Source organism: Bombina bombina, chromosome 9, assembly GCF_027579735.1.
Source record: "Bombina bombina isolate aBomBom1 chromosome 9, aBomBom1.pri, whole genome shotgun sequence".
Classification (NCBI taxonomy): domain Eukaryota; kingdom Metazoa; phylum Chordata; class Amphibia; order Anura; family Bombinatoridae; genus Bombina; species Bombina bombina.
The window spans coordinates 197,099,580-197,120,331 of NC_069507.1; positions in this window are offsets into that span (position 1 = coordinate 197,099,580).

The following is a 20,752-nucleotide window of genomic DNA, read 5'->3' on the forward strand; positions in this document are numbered from 1 at the left end:
TTAATAACTTTATTTAGTTGCGGGAGGCTCCAGGGGCGCCGGTATAGGGGGTAGAACAGTGTAGTTAGTGTGGGTGCTTAGTGACAGGCTAGCAAGAAAGCTGTAAAAAAGCCGAAGAGCAGCGAGATCGGATGAGTGATAACTCTCACAGTCCGCTGCTCATCGCCCCGTACTTGGTGCGCTGCTTTTTGACAGCTTTTTTGATAACTTAGGCGAATTTTTGCAGGTCCGCGGCGGCGATGTGAGGCGAGCTTAGGCGGGCGTATTGGGTCGGCGAAGGCAGGAAAAGTAGACACGTTGATAACTACCCCCCAATATATTCAAACACTTTTCCTTCTGCAAAACAATGTGCGATTTTGTCTTCCTACAGGAAACTTTGAGACCAGTATCAGCTTTTCATAGCATAGTAATTTACTCTGAGATAGTGAGATGGATGATTCCAGACACTAATTTTTTTGTTTACCCTCTGGAAACCAGAAAAGGGCAGGCAGGCTGTTTGGTTTGCTGCATCACAGACAGTCAGATAACTTTTACTGGTGTTAGTTACTGACTGTCTGTAGTACTAGTCTACAGCACAGAAGAATAGAAATAGTTTACTAACTGTAAGTTACCGTTACAGAGAGAGTCAGACAGGCTTTGAAATGGATGATCATGTTTGTTCCAGACCTGAGACCAGACCCTATTTTTTTTACTTAATTACCCTCTGGATTGGGAACAGCCAGAGAAAGGGACAGGCAGGCTGTTTGGTTTGCTGAGTCACTGTCAGTCTAGGGTTTATTTTTTATTTTGGGTGGGCTTTTTGATTTTGATAGGGCTATTTGATTAGGTGTAATTCCTTTTTAGTTTGGACAATTTCGTTTTTTATTTTTTGTAATTTAGTGTTTGTTATTTTTTGTAACTTAGTATTTTTTGTTTTTGTAATTAGATACGGCTAGATTACGAGTCTTGCGGTATGAGTAAAAAAGCAGCGTTAAGCCTTATAACGCTGCTTTTTCACTACCGCTGCTATTACGAGTCTTGTAGGTACAGCTGTCCCGCACACTTTTTTGGCCTTACCGCAAATCAACTTACGCAAATTGAGTATAGTCTTTTTTCTATGGGACTTTCATAGCGCCGGTATTACGAGCGGTACATCCTAACCCGTCAAAATTCGTAATGCATTCTAAAGTCAGTAGTTTGAGTTTTACACTACAAAGCCGTAGCATAAAACTCCTAACTAAAGTGCTAAAAAGTACACTAACACCCATAAACTACCTATTAACCCCTAAACCGAGGCCCTCCCGCATCGCAAACACTAAAATAAAATTATTAACCCCTAATCTGCCGCTCCAGACATCGCCGCCACTAGAATAAACAACACCTAAACTGCCGCACTCCCGCCTCGCAAACATTAGTTTAATATTATTAACCCCTAATCTGCCGTCCCTAACATCGCCACCACCTACCTACATTTATTAAACCCTAATCTGCCGCCCCCAACGTCGCCGCCACTATATTAAATTTATTAACCCCTAAATCTAAATCTAACCCTAACCCTAACACCCCCTAACTTAAAAATAATTAAAATTAATATAAATAAAAATTCCTATCATTAACTAAATAATTCCTATTTAAAACTAAATACTTACCTGTAAAATAAACCCTAAGCTAGCTACAATATAACTAATAGTTACATTGTAGCTAGTTTAGGGTTTATTTTTATTTTACAGGCAAGTTTGTATTTATTTTAACTAGGTAAAATAGTTACTAAATAGTTATTAACTATTTAATCACTACCTAGCTAAAATAAATACAAATGTACCTGTAAAATAAAACCTAACCTAAGTTACAATAACACTTAAAACTACACTACAATTAAATAAATTCCCTACATTAAATACAATTAACTAAATTAAATAAAATTAGCTAAATTACAAAAACAAACAAACACTAAATTACAGAAAATAAAAAACAAATTACAAGATCTTTAAACTAATTACACCTAATCTAATAGCCCTATCAAAATAAAAAAAAAACACCCAAAATAAAAAAAAAACCCTAGCCTAAACTAAACTACCAATAGCCCTTATAAAAGGGCCTTTTGTGGGGTATTGCCCCAAAGAAATCAGCTCTTTGACCTGTAAAAAAAAATACAAACAACTCCCCCAACAGTAAAACTCACCACCCACACAACCAAACCCCCAAATAAAACCCTAACTAAAAAAACCTAAGCTCCCGAATGCCCTGAAAAGGACATTTTGATGGGTATTGCCCTTAAAAGGGCATTTAGCTCTATTGCGGCCCAAAGCCCTTACCTAAACCCCCCCCCCACCGAATACACCCTTTAAAAATCCTAACACTAACCCCCGAAGATTCACTTACCTGTCTTCATCCAAGCGGCAAGATGTCCTCAATGAAGCCGGCAGAAGTGGTCCTCCAGATGGGCAGAAGTGGTCCTCCAGACGGGCAGACATCTTCATCCAGACGGCATCTTCTATCTTCATCCATCCGGCACGGAGCGGCTCCTTCTTCAAGACATCCGGCGCGAAGCATCCTCTTCTTCCGACGTCTTCTTGCTGAATGAAGGTTCCTTTAAATGAAGTCATCCAAGATTGCGTCCTTTAGATTCTGATTGGCTGATAGAATTCTATCAGCCAATCAGAATTAAGGTTGAAAAAATCCTATTGGCTGATGCAATCAGCCAATAGGATTGAACTTCAATCCTATTGGCTGATCCAATCAGCCAATAGGATTGAGCTCACATTCTATTGGCTGTTCCAATCAGCCAATAGAATACAAACCCAATCCTATTGGCTGATTGGATCAGCCAATAGGATTTTTTCAACCTTAATTCCGATTGACTGATAGAATTCTATCAGCCAATCGGAATCTAAGGGATGTCATCTTGGATGATGTCGTTTAAAGGAACCTTCATTCAGCAAGAAGACGTCGGAAGAAGAGGATGCTCCACGCCAGATGTCTTGAAGATGGAGCCGCTCCGCGCCGGATGGATGAAGATAGAAGGTGCCATCTGGATAAAGACTTCTGCCCGTCTGGAGGACCACTTCTGCCCATCTGGAGGACCACTTCTGCCCATTTGGAGGACCACTTCTGTCGCTCGGATGAAGACTTCTCCCGGTAAGTGAATCTTCGGGGGTTAGTGTTAGGATTTTTAAGGGTTTATTGGGTGTTTTTTTTTTTTAGGTTATGGCTTTGGGACGCAATAGAGCTAAATGCCCTTTTAAGGGCAATGCCCATCCAAATGCCTTTTTAGGTCCTTTTGGACCTAGTTTTTTTTAGTTAGTTTTTTTTAGTTAGGGTTTTATTTGGGGGGTTGGTTGTGTGGGTTGTGGGTTTTACTGTTGGGGGGTTGTTTGTATTTTTTTTACAGGTAAAAGAGCTGATTTCTTTTAAGGGCTATTGGTAGTTTAGTTTAGGCTAGGGTTTTTTTTATTTTGGGTGGGCTTTTTTTATTTTGATAGGGCTATTAGATTAGGGTAATTAGTTTAAAGATCTTGTAAATTTTTTTTATTTTCTGTAATTTAGTGTTTTGTTTTTTTCGTAATTTAGCTAATTTTATTTAATTTAGTTAATTGTATTTAATTTACTGAATTTATTAGGGAATTTATTTAATTGTAGGTGTTATTGTAACTTAAGTTAGGTTTTATTTTACAGGTAAAATTGTATTTATTTTAGCTGGGTAGTTATTAAATAGTTAATAACTATTTTGTAACTAATCTACCTAGTTAAAATAAATACAAACTTGCCTGTAAAATAAAAATAAACCCTAACATAGATACAATGTAACTATTAGTTATATTGTAGCTAGCTTAGGGTTTATTTTATAGGTAAGTATTTTGTTTTAGTTAGGGGGTGTTAGGGTTAGACTTAGACTTAGAGGCTAATAAATATAATATAGTGGCGGCGACGTTGGGGGTGGAAGATTAGGGGTTAATAAATGTAGGCAGGTGGCGGCGATGTTAGGGGCAGCAGATTAGGGGTTAATAAGTGTGGGAGTTCAGCGGTTTAGGGGTTAATATGTTTATTATAGTGGTGGCGACGTTGGGGGCGGCAGATTAGGGGTGAATAAGTGTAGGTAGGTTGCGGCGACATTGGGGGCGGGAGATTAGGGGTTAATAAATATGATTTAGGTGTTGGCGACGTTGGGGGCAGCAGATTAGGGGTTCATAACTATAATATAGGCGGTGGCGATGTCTGGAGCAGTAGATTAGGGGTTAATAAGTATAATGTAGGTGTCTGCGATGTCAGGGGCGGCAGATTAGAGGTTAATAAGTGTAAGATTAGGGGTGTTTAGACTCGGGGTTTATGTTAGGGTGTTAGGTATAAACATAAATTTAGTTTCCCCATAGGAATCAATGGGGCTGCGTTAGGGAGATTTACACTGCTTTATTGACAAACGCACAAACTTGTAATCTAGGTGTATGTTATTTATTTGAAGTAAGCATCAAGTGGATTAAATATTTACCATTTTGCATCAACCAAGTGACCTTTATAAAATTACGGGAATTATGTACAAGATCTTGTGGCATGGACAGAAGTCACGCAAAATTTTTGGGAGCTTTTCTGACCGTTATGCAATCTATCTGTCTCTGCTTCATATCCATAAATCTGCATAGCTAGATAAACATCTTAATTTAAAATTCACCCTTCTAAAATTCTTTAAGGGACCTCGCAGTAAGGATGAGACTTCTTAGATAATACCCCCAGAGTGGAGAGCATCGCGTATCAGTGCCATATCCAAACCTGATGTGCAATGGATTAAGAAATTGCACTGTTATAAATGTATATCTAGGTTTTATTTTTCCTTTTCACCGGTGTGATATCTCACTTATTTTTGTTACTAATATTGATAGAGAACAAGACTTATGTGACGTAATCACTCATTTGAAGTCACTAACATTGATTGAGAATAAGGTTTTTTTTCTCACTTATGTGTCAAATTCACTCAATTGTTGAGTGAGAACAAGTTTTGTTTTCTACATCTGGCATGATGTATTTACTCAATTGTTGTCACAATTGTCGATTGAGGTTTTTTTTCATACTTATTTTATTAAACGCTTTCTCCTCTCCTCCTCGTATAAGTATGGCACAATGCTCCTATCCATTGTATCCTTATATTTGTAACCTTTTTACAGATATTTGTATAATCATAAGAAGGGTTAGGTGAATGGAGACAAGTGTTGCTTTTCTTTATTTTATCTATTCTTTCTCTTCTTTTTCCAGAGAGTTCATGTATGATGATACATTTACTTAGCTTTTTGTACACTTCTAGTTTATTGTTGAATTGCTTCAATAAAAATGAAAAAAAGAAAAATTGCTCATTGCAATTTGTGATTAGCATGTGCTATCTTGAGAGATGAGTGAGCACTCATTTGAAAGAGGAAATTTACTTATTTTAAGTAAAGGTGTTTTTAGTATATGGGTTTACTTTTGGCTGAAATGGAGTGACAATTGTTGTAATAAACTAACAATGATCTCAAGGTATATTGCCAAATCTCTGGTGTAGTTGATACTAGGGGGCCGATTTATCAACCCCTGTATTTAGCCAAATGCATCTGTTTCCACGCAAGTCTTTAAGACCGCTGCTACTTTACTCGTCTGCCACTTCTGAGGCGGCGGACAGCAATCAGCCCGATTGGATATGATCGGGTTAATTGACACCCGCTGCTAGCGGCCGCAAATCTGCAGGAGGTGGCATTACACAAGCATTTCATTAGAAATGTTTGTGCAATGATAAATGCCGACAGCGCATGCGGTCGGGATTTATCGATGTGCGGCGGACATGATCCGCTACAGCGGATCAAGTCTGTCCACACTTTGATAATTCTGCCCTTTTGAGTTACTAGAAGATGAACTTGAGAATTTGAAATATTCTCAATATTGTGATATTTCTCTAACTGCAAAATGTCAGTGCAAGTGTATATCCAAGTTGTGATGTTGGGTACTTCTGTCGATTTCCATCTTCTAACTAATGTATATTTTGCTGCATTGCAAAGAGTATTAACCCCTTCACCCAATCTGATGTATATATATACACGTCATTGGGTAGTACATTGTGCTGTATAACTTATTATACATTAGGAAGCTCCAGCAGTCTTGGTTGTCAAGTGATAACCGAGACTGGATCTTCCTGTGCTGGAAACATCTGCCTTTACATGGTAATAGTGTATAATCGGTGCTCCATTACAATATGAATGCAGACTGCCTGGTTGTAACAGACAGGGACACTGTCTGAAACAATGCCAGTTTGTGCTGGTGGGAGGTGTGACAGGTGGGCGGCACAGTGGTGGAGGGGGGAGGTAGTAGGAGGGATAGGCTGGGGCCTACACTACAGAAAAAGTGTGGGTGGTAAAGGGATGGAAGGGGCGCTACACAAAAATGATGAATCCGGTTGGGGGGAACCCTAAATTAGCGATGGGAGGTAGGGTGGTGTGTGGGGGGTTAGTGTGACAGCTACACTACAGAAAACATTATAAATAATAAATAAATAGTTAAAAAAATAAAAATAAAGCTATAAACTGTAGTAGCTCTATAGCTATAAACTGGGTACTGGCAGATAGATGCCAGTACCTAAGATGGTGGACGCCATTGGGAGGGAGGATAGTTAGAGAGCTTTTAAGGATGGATCAGGGAGGTGGAATGTGGGGGGATTCCACACTGCAGAAAATAAATAATTGCATATAATTTATCTAAAAAACAAAACCTAAACCTAAAACTGTCTGCCTGTACCTAAGATTGTGGTCAGAAGTGTGAGTTTGTGGGGGGAGAGCTGGGACGGATCAGGGAGGTGGGAAGTGTCAGGTGGCAGGGTAATCGCTGCATCAAAATACTATTCCCCTTCCAGCTAACTGATTAATCCCTTCACTGCCGGGAATTTCAGAAGTGTAGGGCGCAGTTGCAATTAGTGTCCTAATTACCAAAACCAATTGCAAAGCCATGCATGTCTGCTATTTCTGAACAAACAAACCTTTTACATTAATTTGTCTTATGAGCGCAGTAGTTGTGTGTAAATAATTACAGTGAGAAACCCAACGTTTGTAAAAAAGTGAACAATTTTTTTAATATGATTGCATTTTGCAGGTGAAATGGTGGCACGTAATATACCAAAATGGGCCAGGATCAACACTTTGGGTTGTTTACTTAAAAAAAATATATAGTTTTGATAGGATAATAAAAAAGGCAATATTTCTGTTTAAATGGAGCGATAGCAAATATGCTTAAAATTATTTGGTATATTGAGCAAGTTATTTTTCTGAAATTCACTGTAGTGATGGGTTTAAAGAGGCATGAAACTCAAAATATTTCTTTCATGATTCAGATAGAGAATACAATTTATAAAAAAAAATCCAATTTACTTCCATTAGCAAATTTGCTTTGTTGTCTTGTTATTCTTTGTTGAAGAGATATCTAGTTTGGTAGTGTGCACATCTCTGGAGAACTACATGACAGGAAATAGTGCTGCCATCTAGTGTTCTTATTAATATTCTGCTATATAGTACTGCAGACACAAGCACACTACTGGACCTACCTTCTAGCTTTTCAACAAAAGATAACAAGAAGACAAAGAACATTTGATAATAGAAGTAAACTGAAAAGTTGTTTAAAATTGTTTGTTCTATCTGAATCCTTAAAGAAAAAATGTGGGTTTTATGTCCCTTTAAATAACTTCTTCTGTGAGGCAAATCCATCGTTATGTGTGACATATTTCCAAGCTCAGTAATACTTGATTTTAATGTGTTTTGTTATATTTTCATGTAGCCCTAACACTTTAATTCAGGTCTCCAGTCAAGGTAACATTACAGAGGCCGATTTACCAAATGTCTGTCGGACCTGATCCGACAGTGCGGATCAGGTCCGACAGACATCTCTGACTGCGGAGAGCAATACGCTCTCCGTATTCAGCATTGCACCAGCAGCTCACAAGAGCTGCTGGTGCAACGCCACCCCCTGCAGACTCGTGGCCAATGGGCCGCCAGCAGGGAGGTGTCAATCAACCCAATCGTACTCGATCGGGTTGAATTCTGGCGATTCCTGTCTGCCTCATCAGAGCAGGCGGACAGGGTTATGGAGCAAATAATTTGAACAAACATTTAAATAACCATAATGGCGCCAAATATTGTGATTGAAAGTGATAAAATGTTGCCCTCTAGTGGAGAACCATAATATAACATACAAATGTATTTCAAAGTGCACATTGATGGCCTCAATCCTGCCACCTAGTAAATCAACATCATACTGTCTAACAAATATATCTCTCATATCATATGTGAAAAAATCTTATATTAAAAATTAAAAATAATAATCAGCATTACAAAATTTCATATTAATAAACATTAAAATGCATTGAGAATTTCATCATTGTTTTAATAACCACAATATATTAAACTAAAAAATATATGTAAAGTGTATCTACTCATAGATGGATCAATTATATTTGATACCGTTGTTTTAGTCAATTAACTTAATCTTTATCTTGGTTTGTAATCCATCACTACATAGATACACCCACATAATTGGTCAATATTAGATATTCAACATTATGTATCTATTCAAATTTATAGAGACATTTAATCTCATATTAATGTCATATTAATATCTACATGAGAATGCACATTCATTTATATAGTATAATATTACAAAAAGAAGTTCTTTATATCATTCCATTTTATTGAATTTTATTAAATTTTATTGAATCACCAAAAGGCAGTCCAATTGCATTCCCTATTTAAACCTTTGGGCCATAAAGTACCTAATTCATTAATCCAGAATGTTTCTCTCCTAGTTAATATATTCTCCTTATCACCCCCTCTTCTAGGTGTATTAATCTTTTCAATGATTTGGAAACGCAATTGATTTATTGTATGGCCTGCCTTTATAAAGTGTCAAGCCACTGGAGCATCCTTTTTTCCACAACGAATATTTGACTTGTGCTCAGAGATTCTCTCTCGTGCCTCCCTGGTCGATTGACCAATGTACATCAAGGAGCACAGACATTTAATTGCATAAATAATGTATTCTGACCTACAAGTCAAATATTAATTTATGGAGTATTTTCTGCCCGTATATGGGTGACAAAAGGTGTCACCCTTAATCATAGAGTTGCAATTAATGCAAGATAGACACGGGAAGCATCCTTTTAGTTTTTGACCAGTTATTGTGCCCTGAATCTGTTTTTTCTTAGCCCCAATATCAGCTTTCACCAATTTATCTTTCATGTTAGGGCCACGTTTATAGGCTAACATTGGTGGTATTGAAAAAGCCCCTATATCTGGGTGACACTTAGATAAAATATACCAATATTTACGAATGATTTTATTAATTTGATAGCTTCTTGTATTATACTGAGATATAAATTTAATCCTCTCTGAATTTTTAGAACAATTTCTGTTCTTTTCTTTCCCCACTGTTTTGGATCTGTTTCTATTTAAGCTCACATCTTGTTTTATATCTTCAATTAATGACTTAGGATAACCTCTTGAGACAAATGTATCTGACATTTCCTCTAGACGAACCTCCTTAATGGTAGGATCTGACACGATCCTATCAACCCTAAGGAGTTGACTTTTTGGGACAGCCTTAAAGGTAGTGGGTGGGTGGAAACTCTCAAACCATAAGGTATTATTTTTATCAGTAGGCTTGGAATAAATATCAATTTTCAAACCATCCACACCTTTATATACTCTAGTGTACAAAAATTGGATCAAGCATTCATCATATGTTAAAGTAAATGTTATACCATTAACTGAACAATTCAAATCATCAACAAATGCCAATAGGGATCCAATGTCGCCATACCATATGCCAAACACATCATCTATGAAACGCCACCAGGTGGCGCCATATTTTTTAAATAAGTGATGTTCATAGCCAAATAATTCTTCAAAATTAATCATAAATATGTTGGCATATGTAGGGGCGACATTGGACCCCATGTCTGTCCCCTTCCTTTGGAAATAAAAAGTGTCCTTAAATAAAAAATAATTAGCATACAAGATAACCTCTAGTAAATCAACAAAAAATTGTATTTGGGCTAAACTGTATTTTTGGTCACTAGATAACATCTTAACTACAGCAGCTATTCCACTTGTATGTTTTATTGATGTGTACAAGCTAGATACATCTAAGGTAAATAAGATAACTTTCTGATATGGTAAAACAAGGTTTTCTAATTTTCTCAAAAAATCATAAGTATCCCTGATATATGAAGATGACTTCACAACATAGGGCTGTAAGATTTTATCTAAAAAATAGCAATATTGGAGAATATGGAACCTGTACCAGCTACAATGGGTCTGCCTGGTGGTAGATCTTTATTTTTGTGGATCTTAGGTAAGCAATATATTACAGGTCTTATTGGATGTTTAATTTGTAAATATTCACTTAAATCCTTAGAAATTAAACCACTCTTTACTGCATTGGATAGAATATTAAGAATTTCACCCTGTATTTTATATGTCGGATCAAAACCGACTTCCACATATACTGACCCATCATTTAGTTGTTGCATAATTTCATCCACATAATACTCCTGTTTCATCAAGACAAGGGCGCCACCCTTATCTGCACCCTTGATTGTTAACCCTTTCTTTTCACAAATTGCTCTTAGTGAAGTTAAATCAGCTTGAAATTTAGCTTTATTTTTATTGAAAATGTAATCTGGTTTTAAAAATAACTTTTCCACTTCACCAAGAACTAACTCAAAGAAGGTATTAACACTGTTATCAGTGACACTGGGATTGAAACCACTTGTTTTTTTCAAACCAACAGATTTGCAGGTTAATATACCTTTATCCTCAATGTAGACAGCAGTGTCACCAATATCAGTGTTCTTATCAAAGAATACTTTTAATTTAATAGATCTGAAAAATCTATGTAGCTCCTGTTTAATTTGAAACAGATTACCTTTATTCACAGGGCAATATGATAAACCTTTATTTAGGAAAAACAACTCTCTGTCAGAAAAATCTATCCCTGAGATGTTATGTACAATACCATCATTTTTAACATTAACATTTCCTTTAGGTAACATATCAGAGACTTTCTCAATTGATTGTCCATCTTGAACAGCGGGTCTGCTTGGCTTTTTTCACGCTCTGTACTGGGGGAAGATTGCTTACGGTGTTTCCTACCGCCCCTCCAGCGTCGCCATCCGACTCCTCTGTTAAAAAACATGCCGATGTTTCTGACTCACTCTGGGTGTCATCCGGTGTGCGCCGCTTGTCGCGCCTTTGTCGTGGAAAGCGGATCCTTGGGACTCCACCCATTTCCATCCGCTGTGCCCACCTGTAGACATTGCCTTGTAAGTAGTCTTACTCATCACGCAAGAATTTTGTGCGCTTTTTCTCCTCTAGTGATTTTTTGTAGTCACTAACAGATTTAGCAATTTTCTCCACCAAGGTCTTGTATTCTTCCAGTGGTAAACTCTGTTGAAGTGCTACTTTTGATTTTTCAACTTCATCTTTAAAGGCGGCAATCTCTCTTTGTGCAAATTCCACCGTCCAGGTAATTAAATCAAAGGAGCACTTATTTAAAATGCTTTCAAAGCGAGCACAATATTCCGGTTTATCTGAAAACAAAGTAGATCTGGTAGACATCCGTAAACCTCTTGGAATTTGTTGCAGCTTGAAATATTCTGTCAAAGTTACAGCATGTAACTGCAATACCATTTGTTTGACGCTATCTTTTTCAAGCTTTTTGCTTGATCTCTCTTTAGGGGGTACATTCAGGAAATCACTTGATCCAAATACCGAGGGGAATACCATCTGTGCATCCTCTGTTGAATAGCCAAACGTGTTAGATCCCTTTGTAGTATTTGTAGTAAGTGTCACCCAGATATAGGGGCTTTTTCAATACCACCAATGTTAGCCTATAAACGTGGCCCTAACATGAAAGATAAATTGGTGAAAGCTGATATTGTGGCTAAGAAAAAACAGATTCAGGGCACAATAACTGGTCAAAAACGAAAAGGATGCTTCCCGTGTCTATCTTGCATTAATTGCAACTCTATGATTAAGGGTGACACCTTTTGTCACCCATATACGGGCAGAAAATACTCCATAAATGAATATTTGACTTGTAGGTCAGAATACATTATTTATGCAATCAAATGTCCGTGCTCCTTGACGTACATTGGTCAATTGACCAGGGAGGCACGAGAGAGAATCTCTGAGCACAAGTCAAATATTCGTTGTGGAAAAAAGGATGCTCCAGTGGCTGGACACTTTATAAAGGCAGGCCATAGAATAAGTCAATTGCGTTTCCAAATCATTGAAAAGATTAATACACCTAGAAGAGGGGGCGATAAGGAGAATATATTAACTAGGAGAGAAACATTCTGGATTAATGAATTAGGTACTTTATGGCCCAAAGGTTTAAATAGGGAATGCAATTGGACTGCCTTTTGGTGATTCAATAAAATTTAATAAAATTCAATAAAATGGAATGATATAAAGAACTTCTTTTTAAAATGTTATACTATATAAATCAATGTGCATTCTCATGTAGATATTAATATGACATTAATATGAGATTAAATGTCTCTATAAATTTGAATTTGGCGCCATTATGGCTATTTAAATGTTTGTTCACTAATGTTTGGTTAAGCTTGAGAAAAGGCCAAGTGTGGGCCTGAAACTTCGCTTCTTTATCCCTGTTTGCATAATAAAAGTCTTTTGTTGCACCAGCTGGAACGATTTTTGTTTCTATGAGTCTTCAGACTCGCCAGAAACTCAAGTTATGAAGCAGCAGTCACAAAGACCGCTGCTCCATAACCTGTCCGCCTGCTCTGAGCAGGCGGACAGACATCGCCGGAAATCAACCCGATCGAGTACGATCGGGTTGATTGACACACCCCTGTTGGCCGTGAGTCTGCAGGGGGTGGCGTTGCACCAGCAGCTTGTGAGCTGCTGGTGCAATGCTGAATACGGCGAGCGTATTGCTCGCCGTATTCAGCGCGGTCTGGCGGACCTGATCCGCGGTGTCGGATCAGGTCCGCCAGACCTTGATAAATAGAGGCCATAGGGTGCGCTAAAGAGACCACAGCAGCGCTAAACACTATCTGATACATTTCTTTAACCATTGACTTGTAATACCAGACTGTGCTCTATTCTGACCGTGGGCCCCCAATATTGATAGTGCACCCTGAGCTATTAATAGTGCTCCACTTGTAATCTAGACCAAAATTTCTTTCTTTAGAACAAATAACAGTAATGCAGAACTTAAACACACTCTTCAGAATAAAAAATGTACCAAATAAATTTGAAGTTTGTCTTAAAAGAATAATGTTCGCTCTTTAATTGTCAGTATTGTACTGATCAAGAAAATATTGTTGAATAGATTATTTTTGTATTATTGTATTGCTTTTTAAAATTTTAAGAACAAAAATCATAAATATTTGCAATGCTTGTTTTATCTTTCCTATGCCATTCATGTATGCAATATATATTAATGTAGATCTTGGGCAAGCAGCCATTTTTACATTTAGCGCTGTACGGATAGATATGAACTCTATACTTCTCAGCCAGTAATTTAAGGTATAATAATGGCCTGTAAAAAGCTTAGAAGTAATTTGTGGCTCATGTAAGTAATGTAAACAAGAAAATCAACAATACAAAACAGTTGAGACTGCAAAGCTACGTTGCATAAATTTTATAATGTATTCTATTAATTACCCTTAAAAAATGCATTATTTGGATTCTTTGCAATTTCAATAAGGCAGAGATTCCATTCCCACACTTCTACCGCTGCCATTAAAGTATTATTTATGGCTTATATCTATGTATATCTATCTATATAGTGCAAATGTTATGCCAATAAATAAATTCATGAGTACAAAAAATGTGATGTTTGGATTCTGTATCAGATTAATGCCCACATGTGATTTATGTTTAGATCAGAACTTTCACATTTAAAAATAAAAAAAACGTTGAATCAGCCAGCAGCTGATGTCAAATGCAGAGTACTCCAAAATCATTTTTTATGAGTCTTATACACTGACCTTAGCTTCAATGTGTTTGTTAAACCAGTGTTTATCAACTTTAGTCCCCAAGCAACAAGACAGATTTTCATTATATCTTAACTAAAACACAGGTGAAATAATCAGCTGATGGGTGAGAGCAGGTTAGTTACCATGGTTACTGATTAACTGATTAGTTAACATTTGCTCTAGTTAAGATATCTGGAAAATCTGGCATGTTAAGGGTACTTAAGGACTGGAGTTGAGAAACAGTGTATTAAACTACTTGGTTGCAAAGGGGAACTATAACCCGACAAAGGGCTATTTTACAAGTGGCGTACTATTTAACGATCCCGCTCGAGCATTAGCTGCAGTAGAAGTACGTTTTTTGCGCTCGTCGGGGTGTGCTCGTATTATTAGTTGAAAGTAAACTGTTTTCGCAAGCGCTCATGATAACATATTCCCCAATAGAAGTCAATGGAGCAAAAAAACACCCTAGTCGGTCGCAAATACGATCACATATTCTCAAGTGTGCTAACCTGACATGATATATTAATATTTCACATTCCAATGTTCTTCAAATAGAATGGAATATGTATTTGCAAATACTTAGAACATATTTCCCTATGTGCAGAACATTGGAATGTGAAATATTTACAATACATATACAATATGGCCTCTATTTATCAAGGTCTGTCGGACAGTGCGGATCAGGTCCTACAGACCTCGCTGAATACGGCGAGAAATACGCTCGTCGTATTCAGCATTGCACCAGCAGCTCACAAGAACTGCTGGTGCAACGCCGCCCCCTGCAGACTCGCGGCCAATAGGCCGCCAGCAGGGAGGTGTCAATCAACCCGATCGTACTCGATCGGGTTGATTTCCGGCGATGTCTGTCCACCTGCTCAGAGCAGGCGGACAGTTTATGGAGCAGCGGTCTTTGTGACCGCTGCTTCATAACTGCTGTTTCTGGCAATATACATGTGCTGACCTGGGGCGCAATGCATGTTACCATATGCACACCCTGAAACAGGGGTAACTCTGAACACTGCTACTAAAACTAGTACACTGAGCAAACGTCATGTTGGAGACTACTACATAAATGCATGCGCGCAATATGATTAAGTTTTAAACATGGCGGAGGCATTATGCAGTTTGCAAACAAACAACTGTTTGTACAGCAATTATGTGGGCAATACTTTAGAATAAACAGAAAAAAGTAAATCAGTTCACCAAGTAATAGCAGCTGTGTGTCTTTGTAATAACCGGTCATACAGTCTTTAAAACTTTAAAGTTTCTTACTACGGGTTTTGCCATAGAACCCCATACCAGCCTCATAGTCGCGCCACAGCTCAATCAAAAAAGCCCGCCTCATCAAAATGGTGAAGTGGCTAATACTTTAGAATAATTTGAGTACATTGTGGATGCGAGTATTACATAATTAACATCAATAAAATGAAGAAATAGCTTAATGTACACATAAAAAAATAATAACACATTTGTAGAGATTTGTTTTGAGCATGTGAACAAACATATTCACAGTTTCACACAAAATACGTTTATGTAATAAACACTGTGAATTGAGTTTTTACTCTTACATTTGCTATATAGCACAAAGAAGTCACCGCTATGTAAACACATAGTCACTACTTGGGACAGATTTGCACACATCCTACTATACATTTTCAGTTAGTAGTATTACATTGAATTGGATTACTTGAAATATTGAAACATTATCATAGTGTTATGAATTACTAAAAATATTTTATGCAAATTACAAGATATATCGTTCTTCATTTACCATATGAAGGCAGATCACTCTGTGTCACTGTCTATATCGGCTTGCAGTGATGCTGTGAGTGGTGTGGTAAGAAAGGAGAGAGGTGGATTGGTGGTGCATCATGGGAGGGGGGAAGGAAAGGATGGAGGGAGGGGGGAGGGAGGGAGGGAGTGGAGGAAGGGGAGGGATCCCTACGCTACAGCAAATGGTTTGATGAGGGAGAAGGAGGGATGATTCCCTGTGCTACAGAAAAGGGTAATGACAAGGGGGGGTGTTCACATCCATAGGAACAATCGCTTGGAGGGTGGTTGCTTAAACTACAGAAAAATATTTTTATTAGGAAATACATTAAAAAAAATAATAAAATATCTATAAACTGAGTACTGGCAGACAGATTCCAGTACCGAAAGAGATAGGGAGGGTTAGAGAGCTTCTTTGGATGAATCAGGGAGGTGGGAGAGTTGAGGAGGGATACCTACAGTAAAAAAGAAAAAGAAAAAAAAGCCATAAACCTGCATGCTTGCAGACTGTCTGCCAGTACTTAAGAAGGTGGTGACCAGTGGGGGGCGAGGGAGGGAAAAGAGCTGTTTGGATGGGATCAGGTAGGGATCAGGGGTTGGGATGTGTCAGGTGGGAGAGTAATCTCTAAACTACAGCTAAAATTAACCTTACAAGCATCTTTATTAGTGCATTCACTGCCAGGAATATTAGAATTGTGGTCTCAGCTGCAATTAGCAGCCTACTTTTTGCCAAAAAGCAATTTGCATTGCATGTGTGCTATTTCTGAACAAAGGGAATCACATAGAAAGCTTTTACAACTATCTGTGTTATGATTGCACAAGCAGTATGTAAATAATTTCAGTGAGAAACCCAAAGCTTGTGAAAAAGTTATCAGTTTGCTTATATGATCGCATTTGCCGGCAAAACGGTGGCCTGAAATATACCAAAATGGGCCTAGATCGATATCTTGGGTTGTCTACTAAAAACAAATATATAGTTTTGATAGGTAAATAAAAAAGGTCTATTTCTGTTTGAATTGAGTGATAGTAAAAATTCTAAAGAATTTCCAGTACTTTGGATACGTTTTTATCTAAAATTCACAATCCTGAAGGGGTTAACTACAGAAATTGGGGAAAAAGCTCTGTCTTTAAGGGGTTAAAAAAAACAATAACAGTGTACAGCCAGTTTTCAGTGCTTGTTTCAAAAAGAAAGCAAAACAGTAATTTAGTAATATTTGGTGCTTGTTTTAGTGCAGTGTTTCTCAACTCCAGTTCTCAAGACCATTAACAGGCCAGATATTCATAACATCTTAACTAGAGCACAGGTGAAATAATAATCTGAAGGGTGGGAGCAGGTTAGTAACCATGGTTACTGATCAGCTGATTATTTCACCTGTGCTCTAGTTAAGATATAATGAATATCTGCCCTGTTAAGGGTCCTGAGGACTGGAGTTGAGAAACACTGTCTTAGTGCATATGTATTTTTTTAAATTTAACAGACTACTGAACCAATTAAATGTCACCGTGTATACAAAAACCGCTGCACACAGTAAGGCCTAAACAGTATGAAATATTTTAATTAGTAGCAGATAAAAAAAGAGTCACACAAATGCAAAAAAAAAAGAAAAAAAACTAAAACTAAAAGCAATACGTATAATACTAAGTTGCTTGTTTTTTGCTAACCCTATCGCATGTACATAATTGTGAAACACAAAGTGCAAAACACATATTTTACATTCATATGTTCTTCGCATACACCTAGTTTACAAGTTTTGCTCTCCAGTTTTAATGCTGAAAAAATGGCCATTTCAGCGTAGAAACCGGAACGCAGCCATTACGAGTCTTGACGGTATAGCTGTACAACAAGCATTTTAGCTTGTAACGCAACGTCAGTCCTGCACTCAAAAAAAATGATGTTTTTGAGTGGGATTTCCATAGCGCTGGTATTACAGGTTGTGCGGTGAGGCTAAAGTGCTTGCGTTCCAGCCTATACCGATACGATCTGTTCCGCAATCTGAGACCAGTAGTTATGAGTTTTGCGCAATAAAACTGTTACACAAAACTCATAACTAAAGTGTTACAAAGTACACTAACACCCATAAACTACCTATTAACCTCTAAACTGAGGCCCTCCAGCAACGCAATTACTATAATAAACTTATTAACCCCTAATCTGCCGCTCCCGACATCGCCACCACTAATAACATTTATTAACCCCTATTCTGCCGCTCCCCGACATCGCCGCTATTATAATAAAGTTATTAACCCCTATTCCCCCGCACCCCAACATCGTCCACACTTTAATAAAGATATTAACCCCTATTCCGACGCTTTTCAAATCAGCCAATAGAATTTCAGTAGCTCTCATCCTATTGGCTGATTTGAATTTAAAATAGGATTTCAGTAGCTCTCATCCTATTGGCTGATTTGAATTTAAAAAATCAAATCAGCCAATAGGAATGCAAGGGACGCCATTTTGAAAAGGCTCCCTTGCATTGAAGATTCAGTATACAGTGGCGACCGTATGAAGAGGATGCTCCACTCTGGATGTCTTCAGGATGGAGCCACTCCGCGCCGCCGAGATGAAGATAGAAGATGCCGTCTGGATGAAGATAGAAGACGCCGCCTGGATGGATGAAGACCTCGTCACCTGGAAGAAGACTTCTCACCGCCTGGATGTCCGGACTTAAAAAACTGTAAGTGGATCATCAGGGGTTAGTGCTATTTTTTTTTTTTTTAAATATTATTTTATTGAGGTTATGCTGGAAAAACAAACATACAACATATGCCATGCAACAGCAATGACAAAGTTCTCAATTGACCAATATACAATACAGTAGATGGACAATAAAGAAAGACGTGCAACAATATGGCCTTTTGAAACCTCTATTTTGCAATTTTATAAACATGAGATCTCCAAAAAAATTTTATGACTCCTCCATTGTAGAGAAGGGATCTAAGTCCCAAAGCAAACTTATGAAAAATGGGGGAGCAATGATAACATGTAGCAATGATATAGGTAAGTGATTTAGTATATAGTGTGGTGGGGCCACTTCTGAACCCCTAAGTATATAGATAATAGTAACTCATGTCTTAATTTTCAGCGGATAAACACTGCTTTAAGTAAAATAACAGTAATGCGAGTACATTCTAATATCATATAATATAATGTAGACTGCTGTTGTTTGAGCCTAGTGTAAAATATAACTATATTTGAAAATACAACTTATGGCTAATAGCAATAGTAATGATGACTTAGATGCTGACAAAGCTAGTAATAGAACAAATAGATTATATACCTGGAACTGGTGGCCATGTAGCATAGGAGGAGGATTTCTACTATCTCTTGGTAGGTAAAATAAAAAAAATAAAATTAATAACCACACTTCAAAAAGGTAACATACAACATTAGTAAGCTAATAGAGAAGGAAAACATTATATTTAGATAAATATTATTTCGGTCCCAACACTATGTATTCCTATGAGAAGTGCGTAGAGTAAGATATAACTGTGTAGTGTATGTCCGCATAAAGGTGTTGAAAGGTAAAGTATGGGACGCTAATAATAGGTTGAAAATTTGAATCTGCATTGACATGTTAGTGGTTATCCTCCAAGTGTGCAATGTGATTTGTAGCGGACTACAGTGCAACATTTTACTTGTGATGTAAGTTATCAATTTGGTGACTGTAATACATAAAATTAGAGTGGTTAGCTAAGAGCCTCTTAAGGAAATATGCGGTAGTAGCAGTTTATCTCAATTAACGTATATACTGCCTATTCTCTGCTAGGTAATTGTCTTACAATAATGGTTTGGTATATAAAACCTATAGAATACACTGGAGTAACAGGAAAAAAAAAAGCGATTATTCGAAAGGGACAATATAAGACAGCTTTTGGAAAGTTGCATATGAGAAAGCTTGTCTAGACCATGTTTGCCAGGCAGAAATCCACAGTAAATAAGTTTGCATCATGTGTATTAATGTAGGGAGGAAGAGAACCAAAACATATAACTAAATATAAACATAAGAGTAAAATCTGGGGCTTATGCTTAAACTAATAATTATCTAATGACCTTAAGAAGGGATATGAGTCCATGTAGTTAACCAACACCTGTCCTATGTGGTCGGTCTATGCCGAGTATATGATGCAGAAAAAAGCTGTATAGTCCATGAGGGAGCCAGGAGTCATGCAGATATGATCAGTCAATGGTTACGAGGAGAGGGATGAGTGGTCCAAGTGTTATGGTGAACTCTGTCTCTGTGTAGACACTTTGTCCCTTCTGTAGTAAGAGTCACCAGACTATTCTATGCCAATAGCGCATTCGTGTTCCCAGGGGCCAGCCGCACCTTCCCGGGAAAATGACTTGAGGAGGCACTATGGAATAACCCGTTTCATGAATCAGGGCCTTAGGACCATTCCCCATACAGGAGATCTCTGGATCTGTGGTAAGTGCTGTGATCGATTGTTTCTCCGTTTTCATACTGGACTCGATGCATCTGTTAGCTAGGTCAGAGATGTGAGATCCAGCTTTGCCATACTTGCCCACAGCCTCTCCCACAGATAGGATAATCTTCTGTTCCTCTGGTTTCTGTCCGGTCTCAGTATCGCCTGTTGATTTAGGAGAGAGGAGTTGCTCATCTGATCTGGGTTCCTCATGCTGCGTAGCGACATCCATTGTTCCGGTAACCTTATATGCGTGTTGATCTCCCTCATTGCCTGATGTTCTTATTGTATGGCTGAGATTGACGAAATCCGTTGCTCAAAGTCTTTGAGTATAAGTTAAATCTGTATATAAATATCCTCCTCCATATTTACGTGTGAAATTCCAGGTATGATTGGTAATTTTAGCAGGATGGGATAGCTTTACCCGGTCAGTGGACTAACCCGGGGGGGGGGGGGGTGTAATGAGATGATGGTATTAGACCGCAGCTTTCTCAGACAGGCCAGATTAAGTTTTCTGCTTGTAGAAGCAGAGTGATATTAGTATTAGTCGGCCCCTGTCTTCTTCTTGATTAGTAT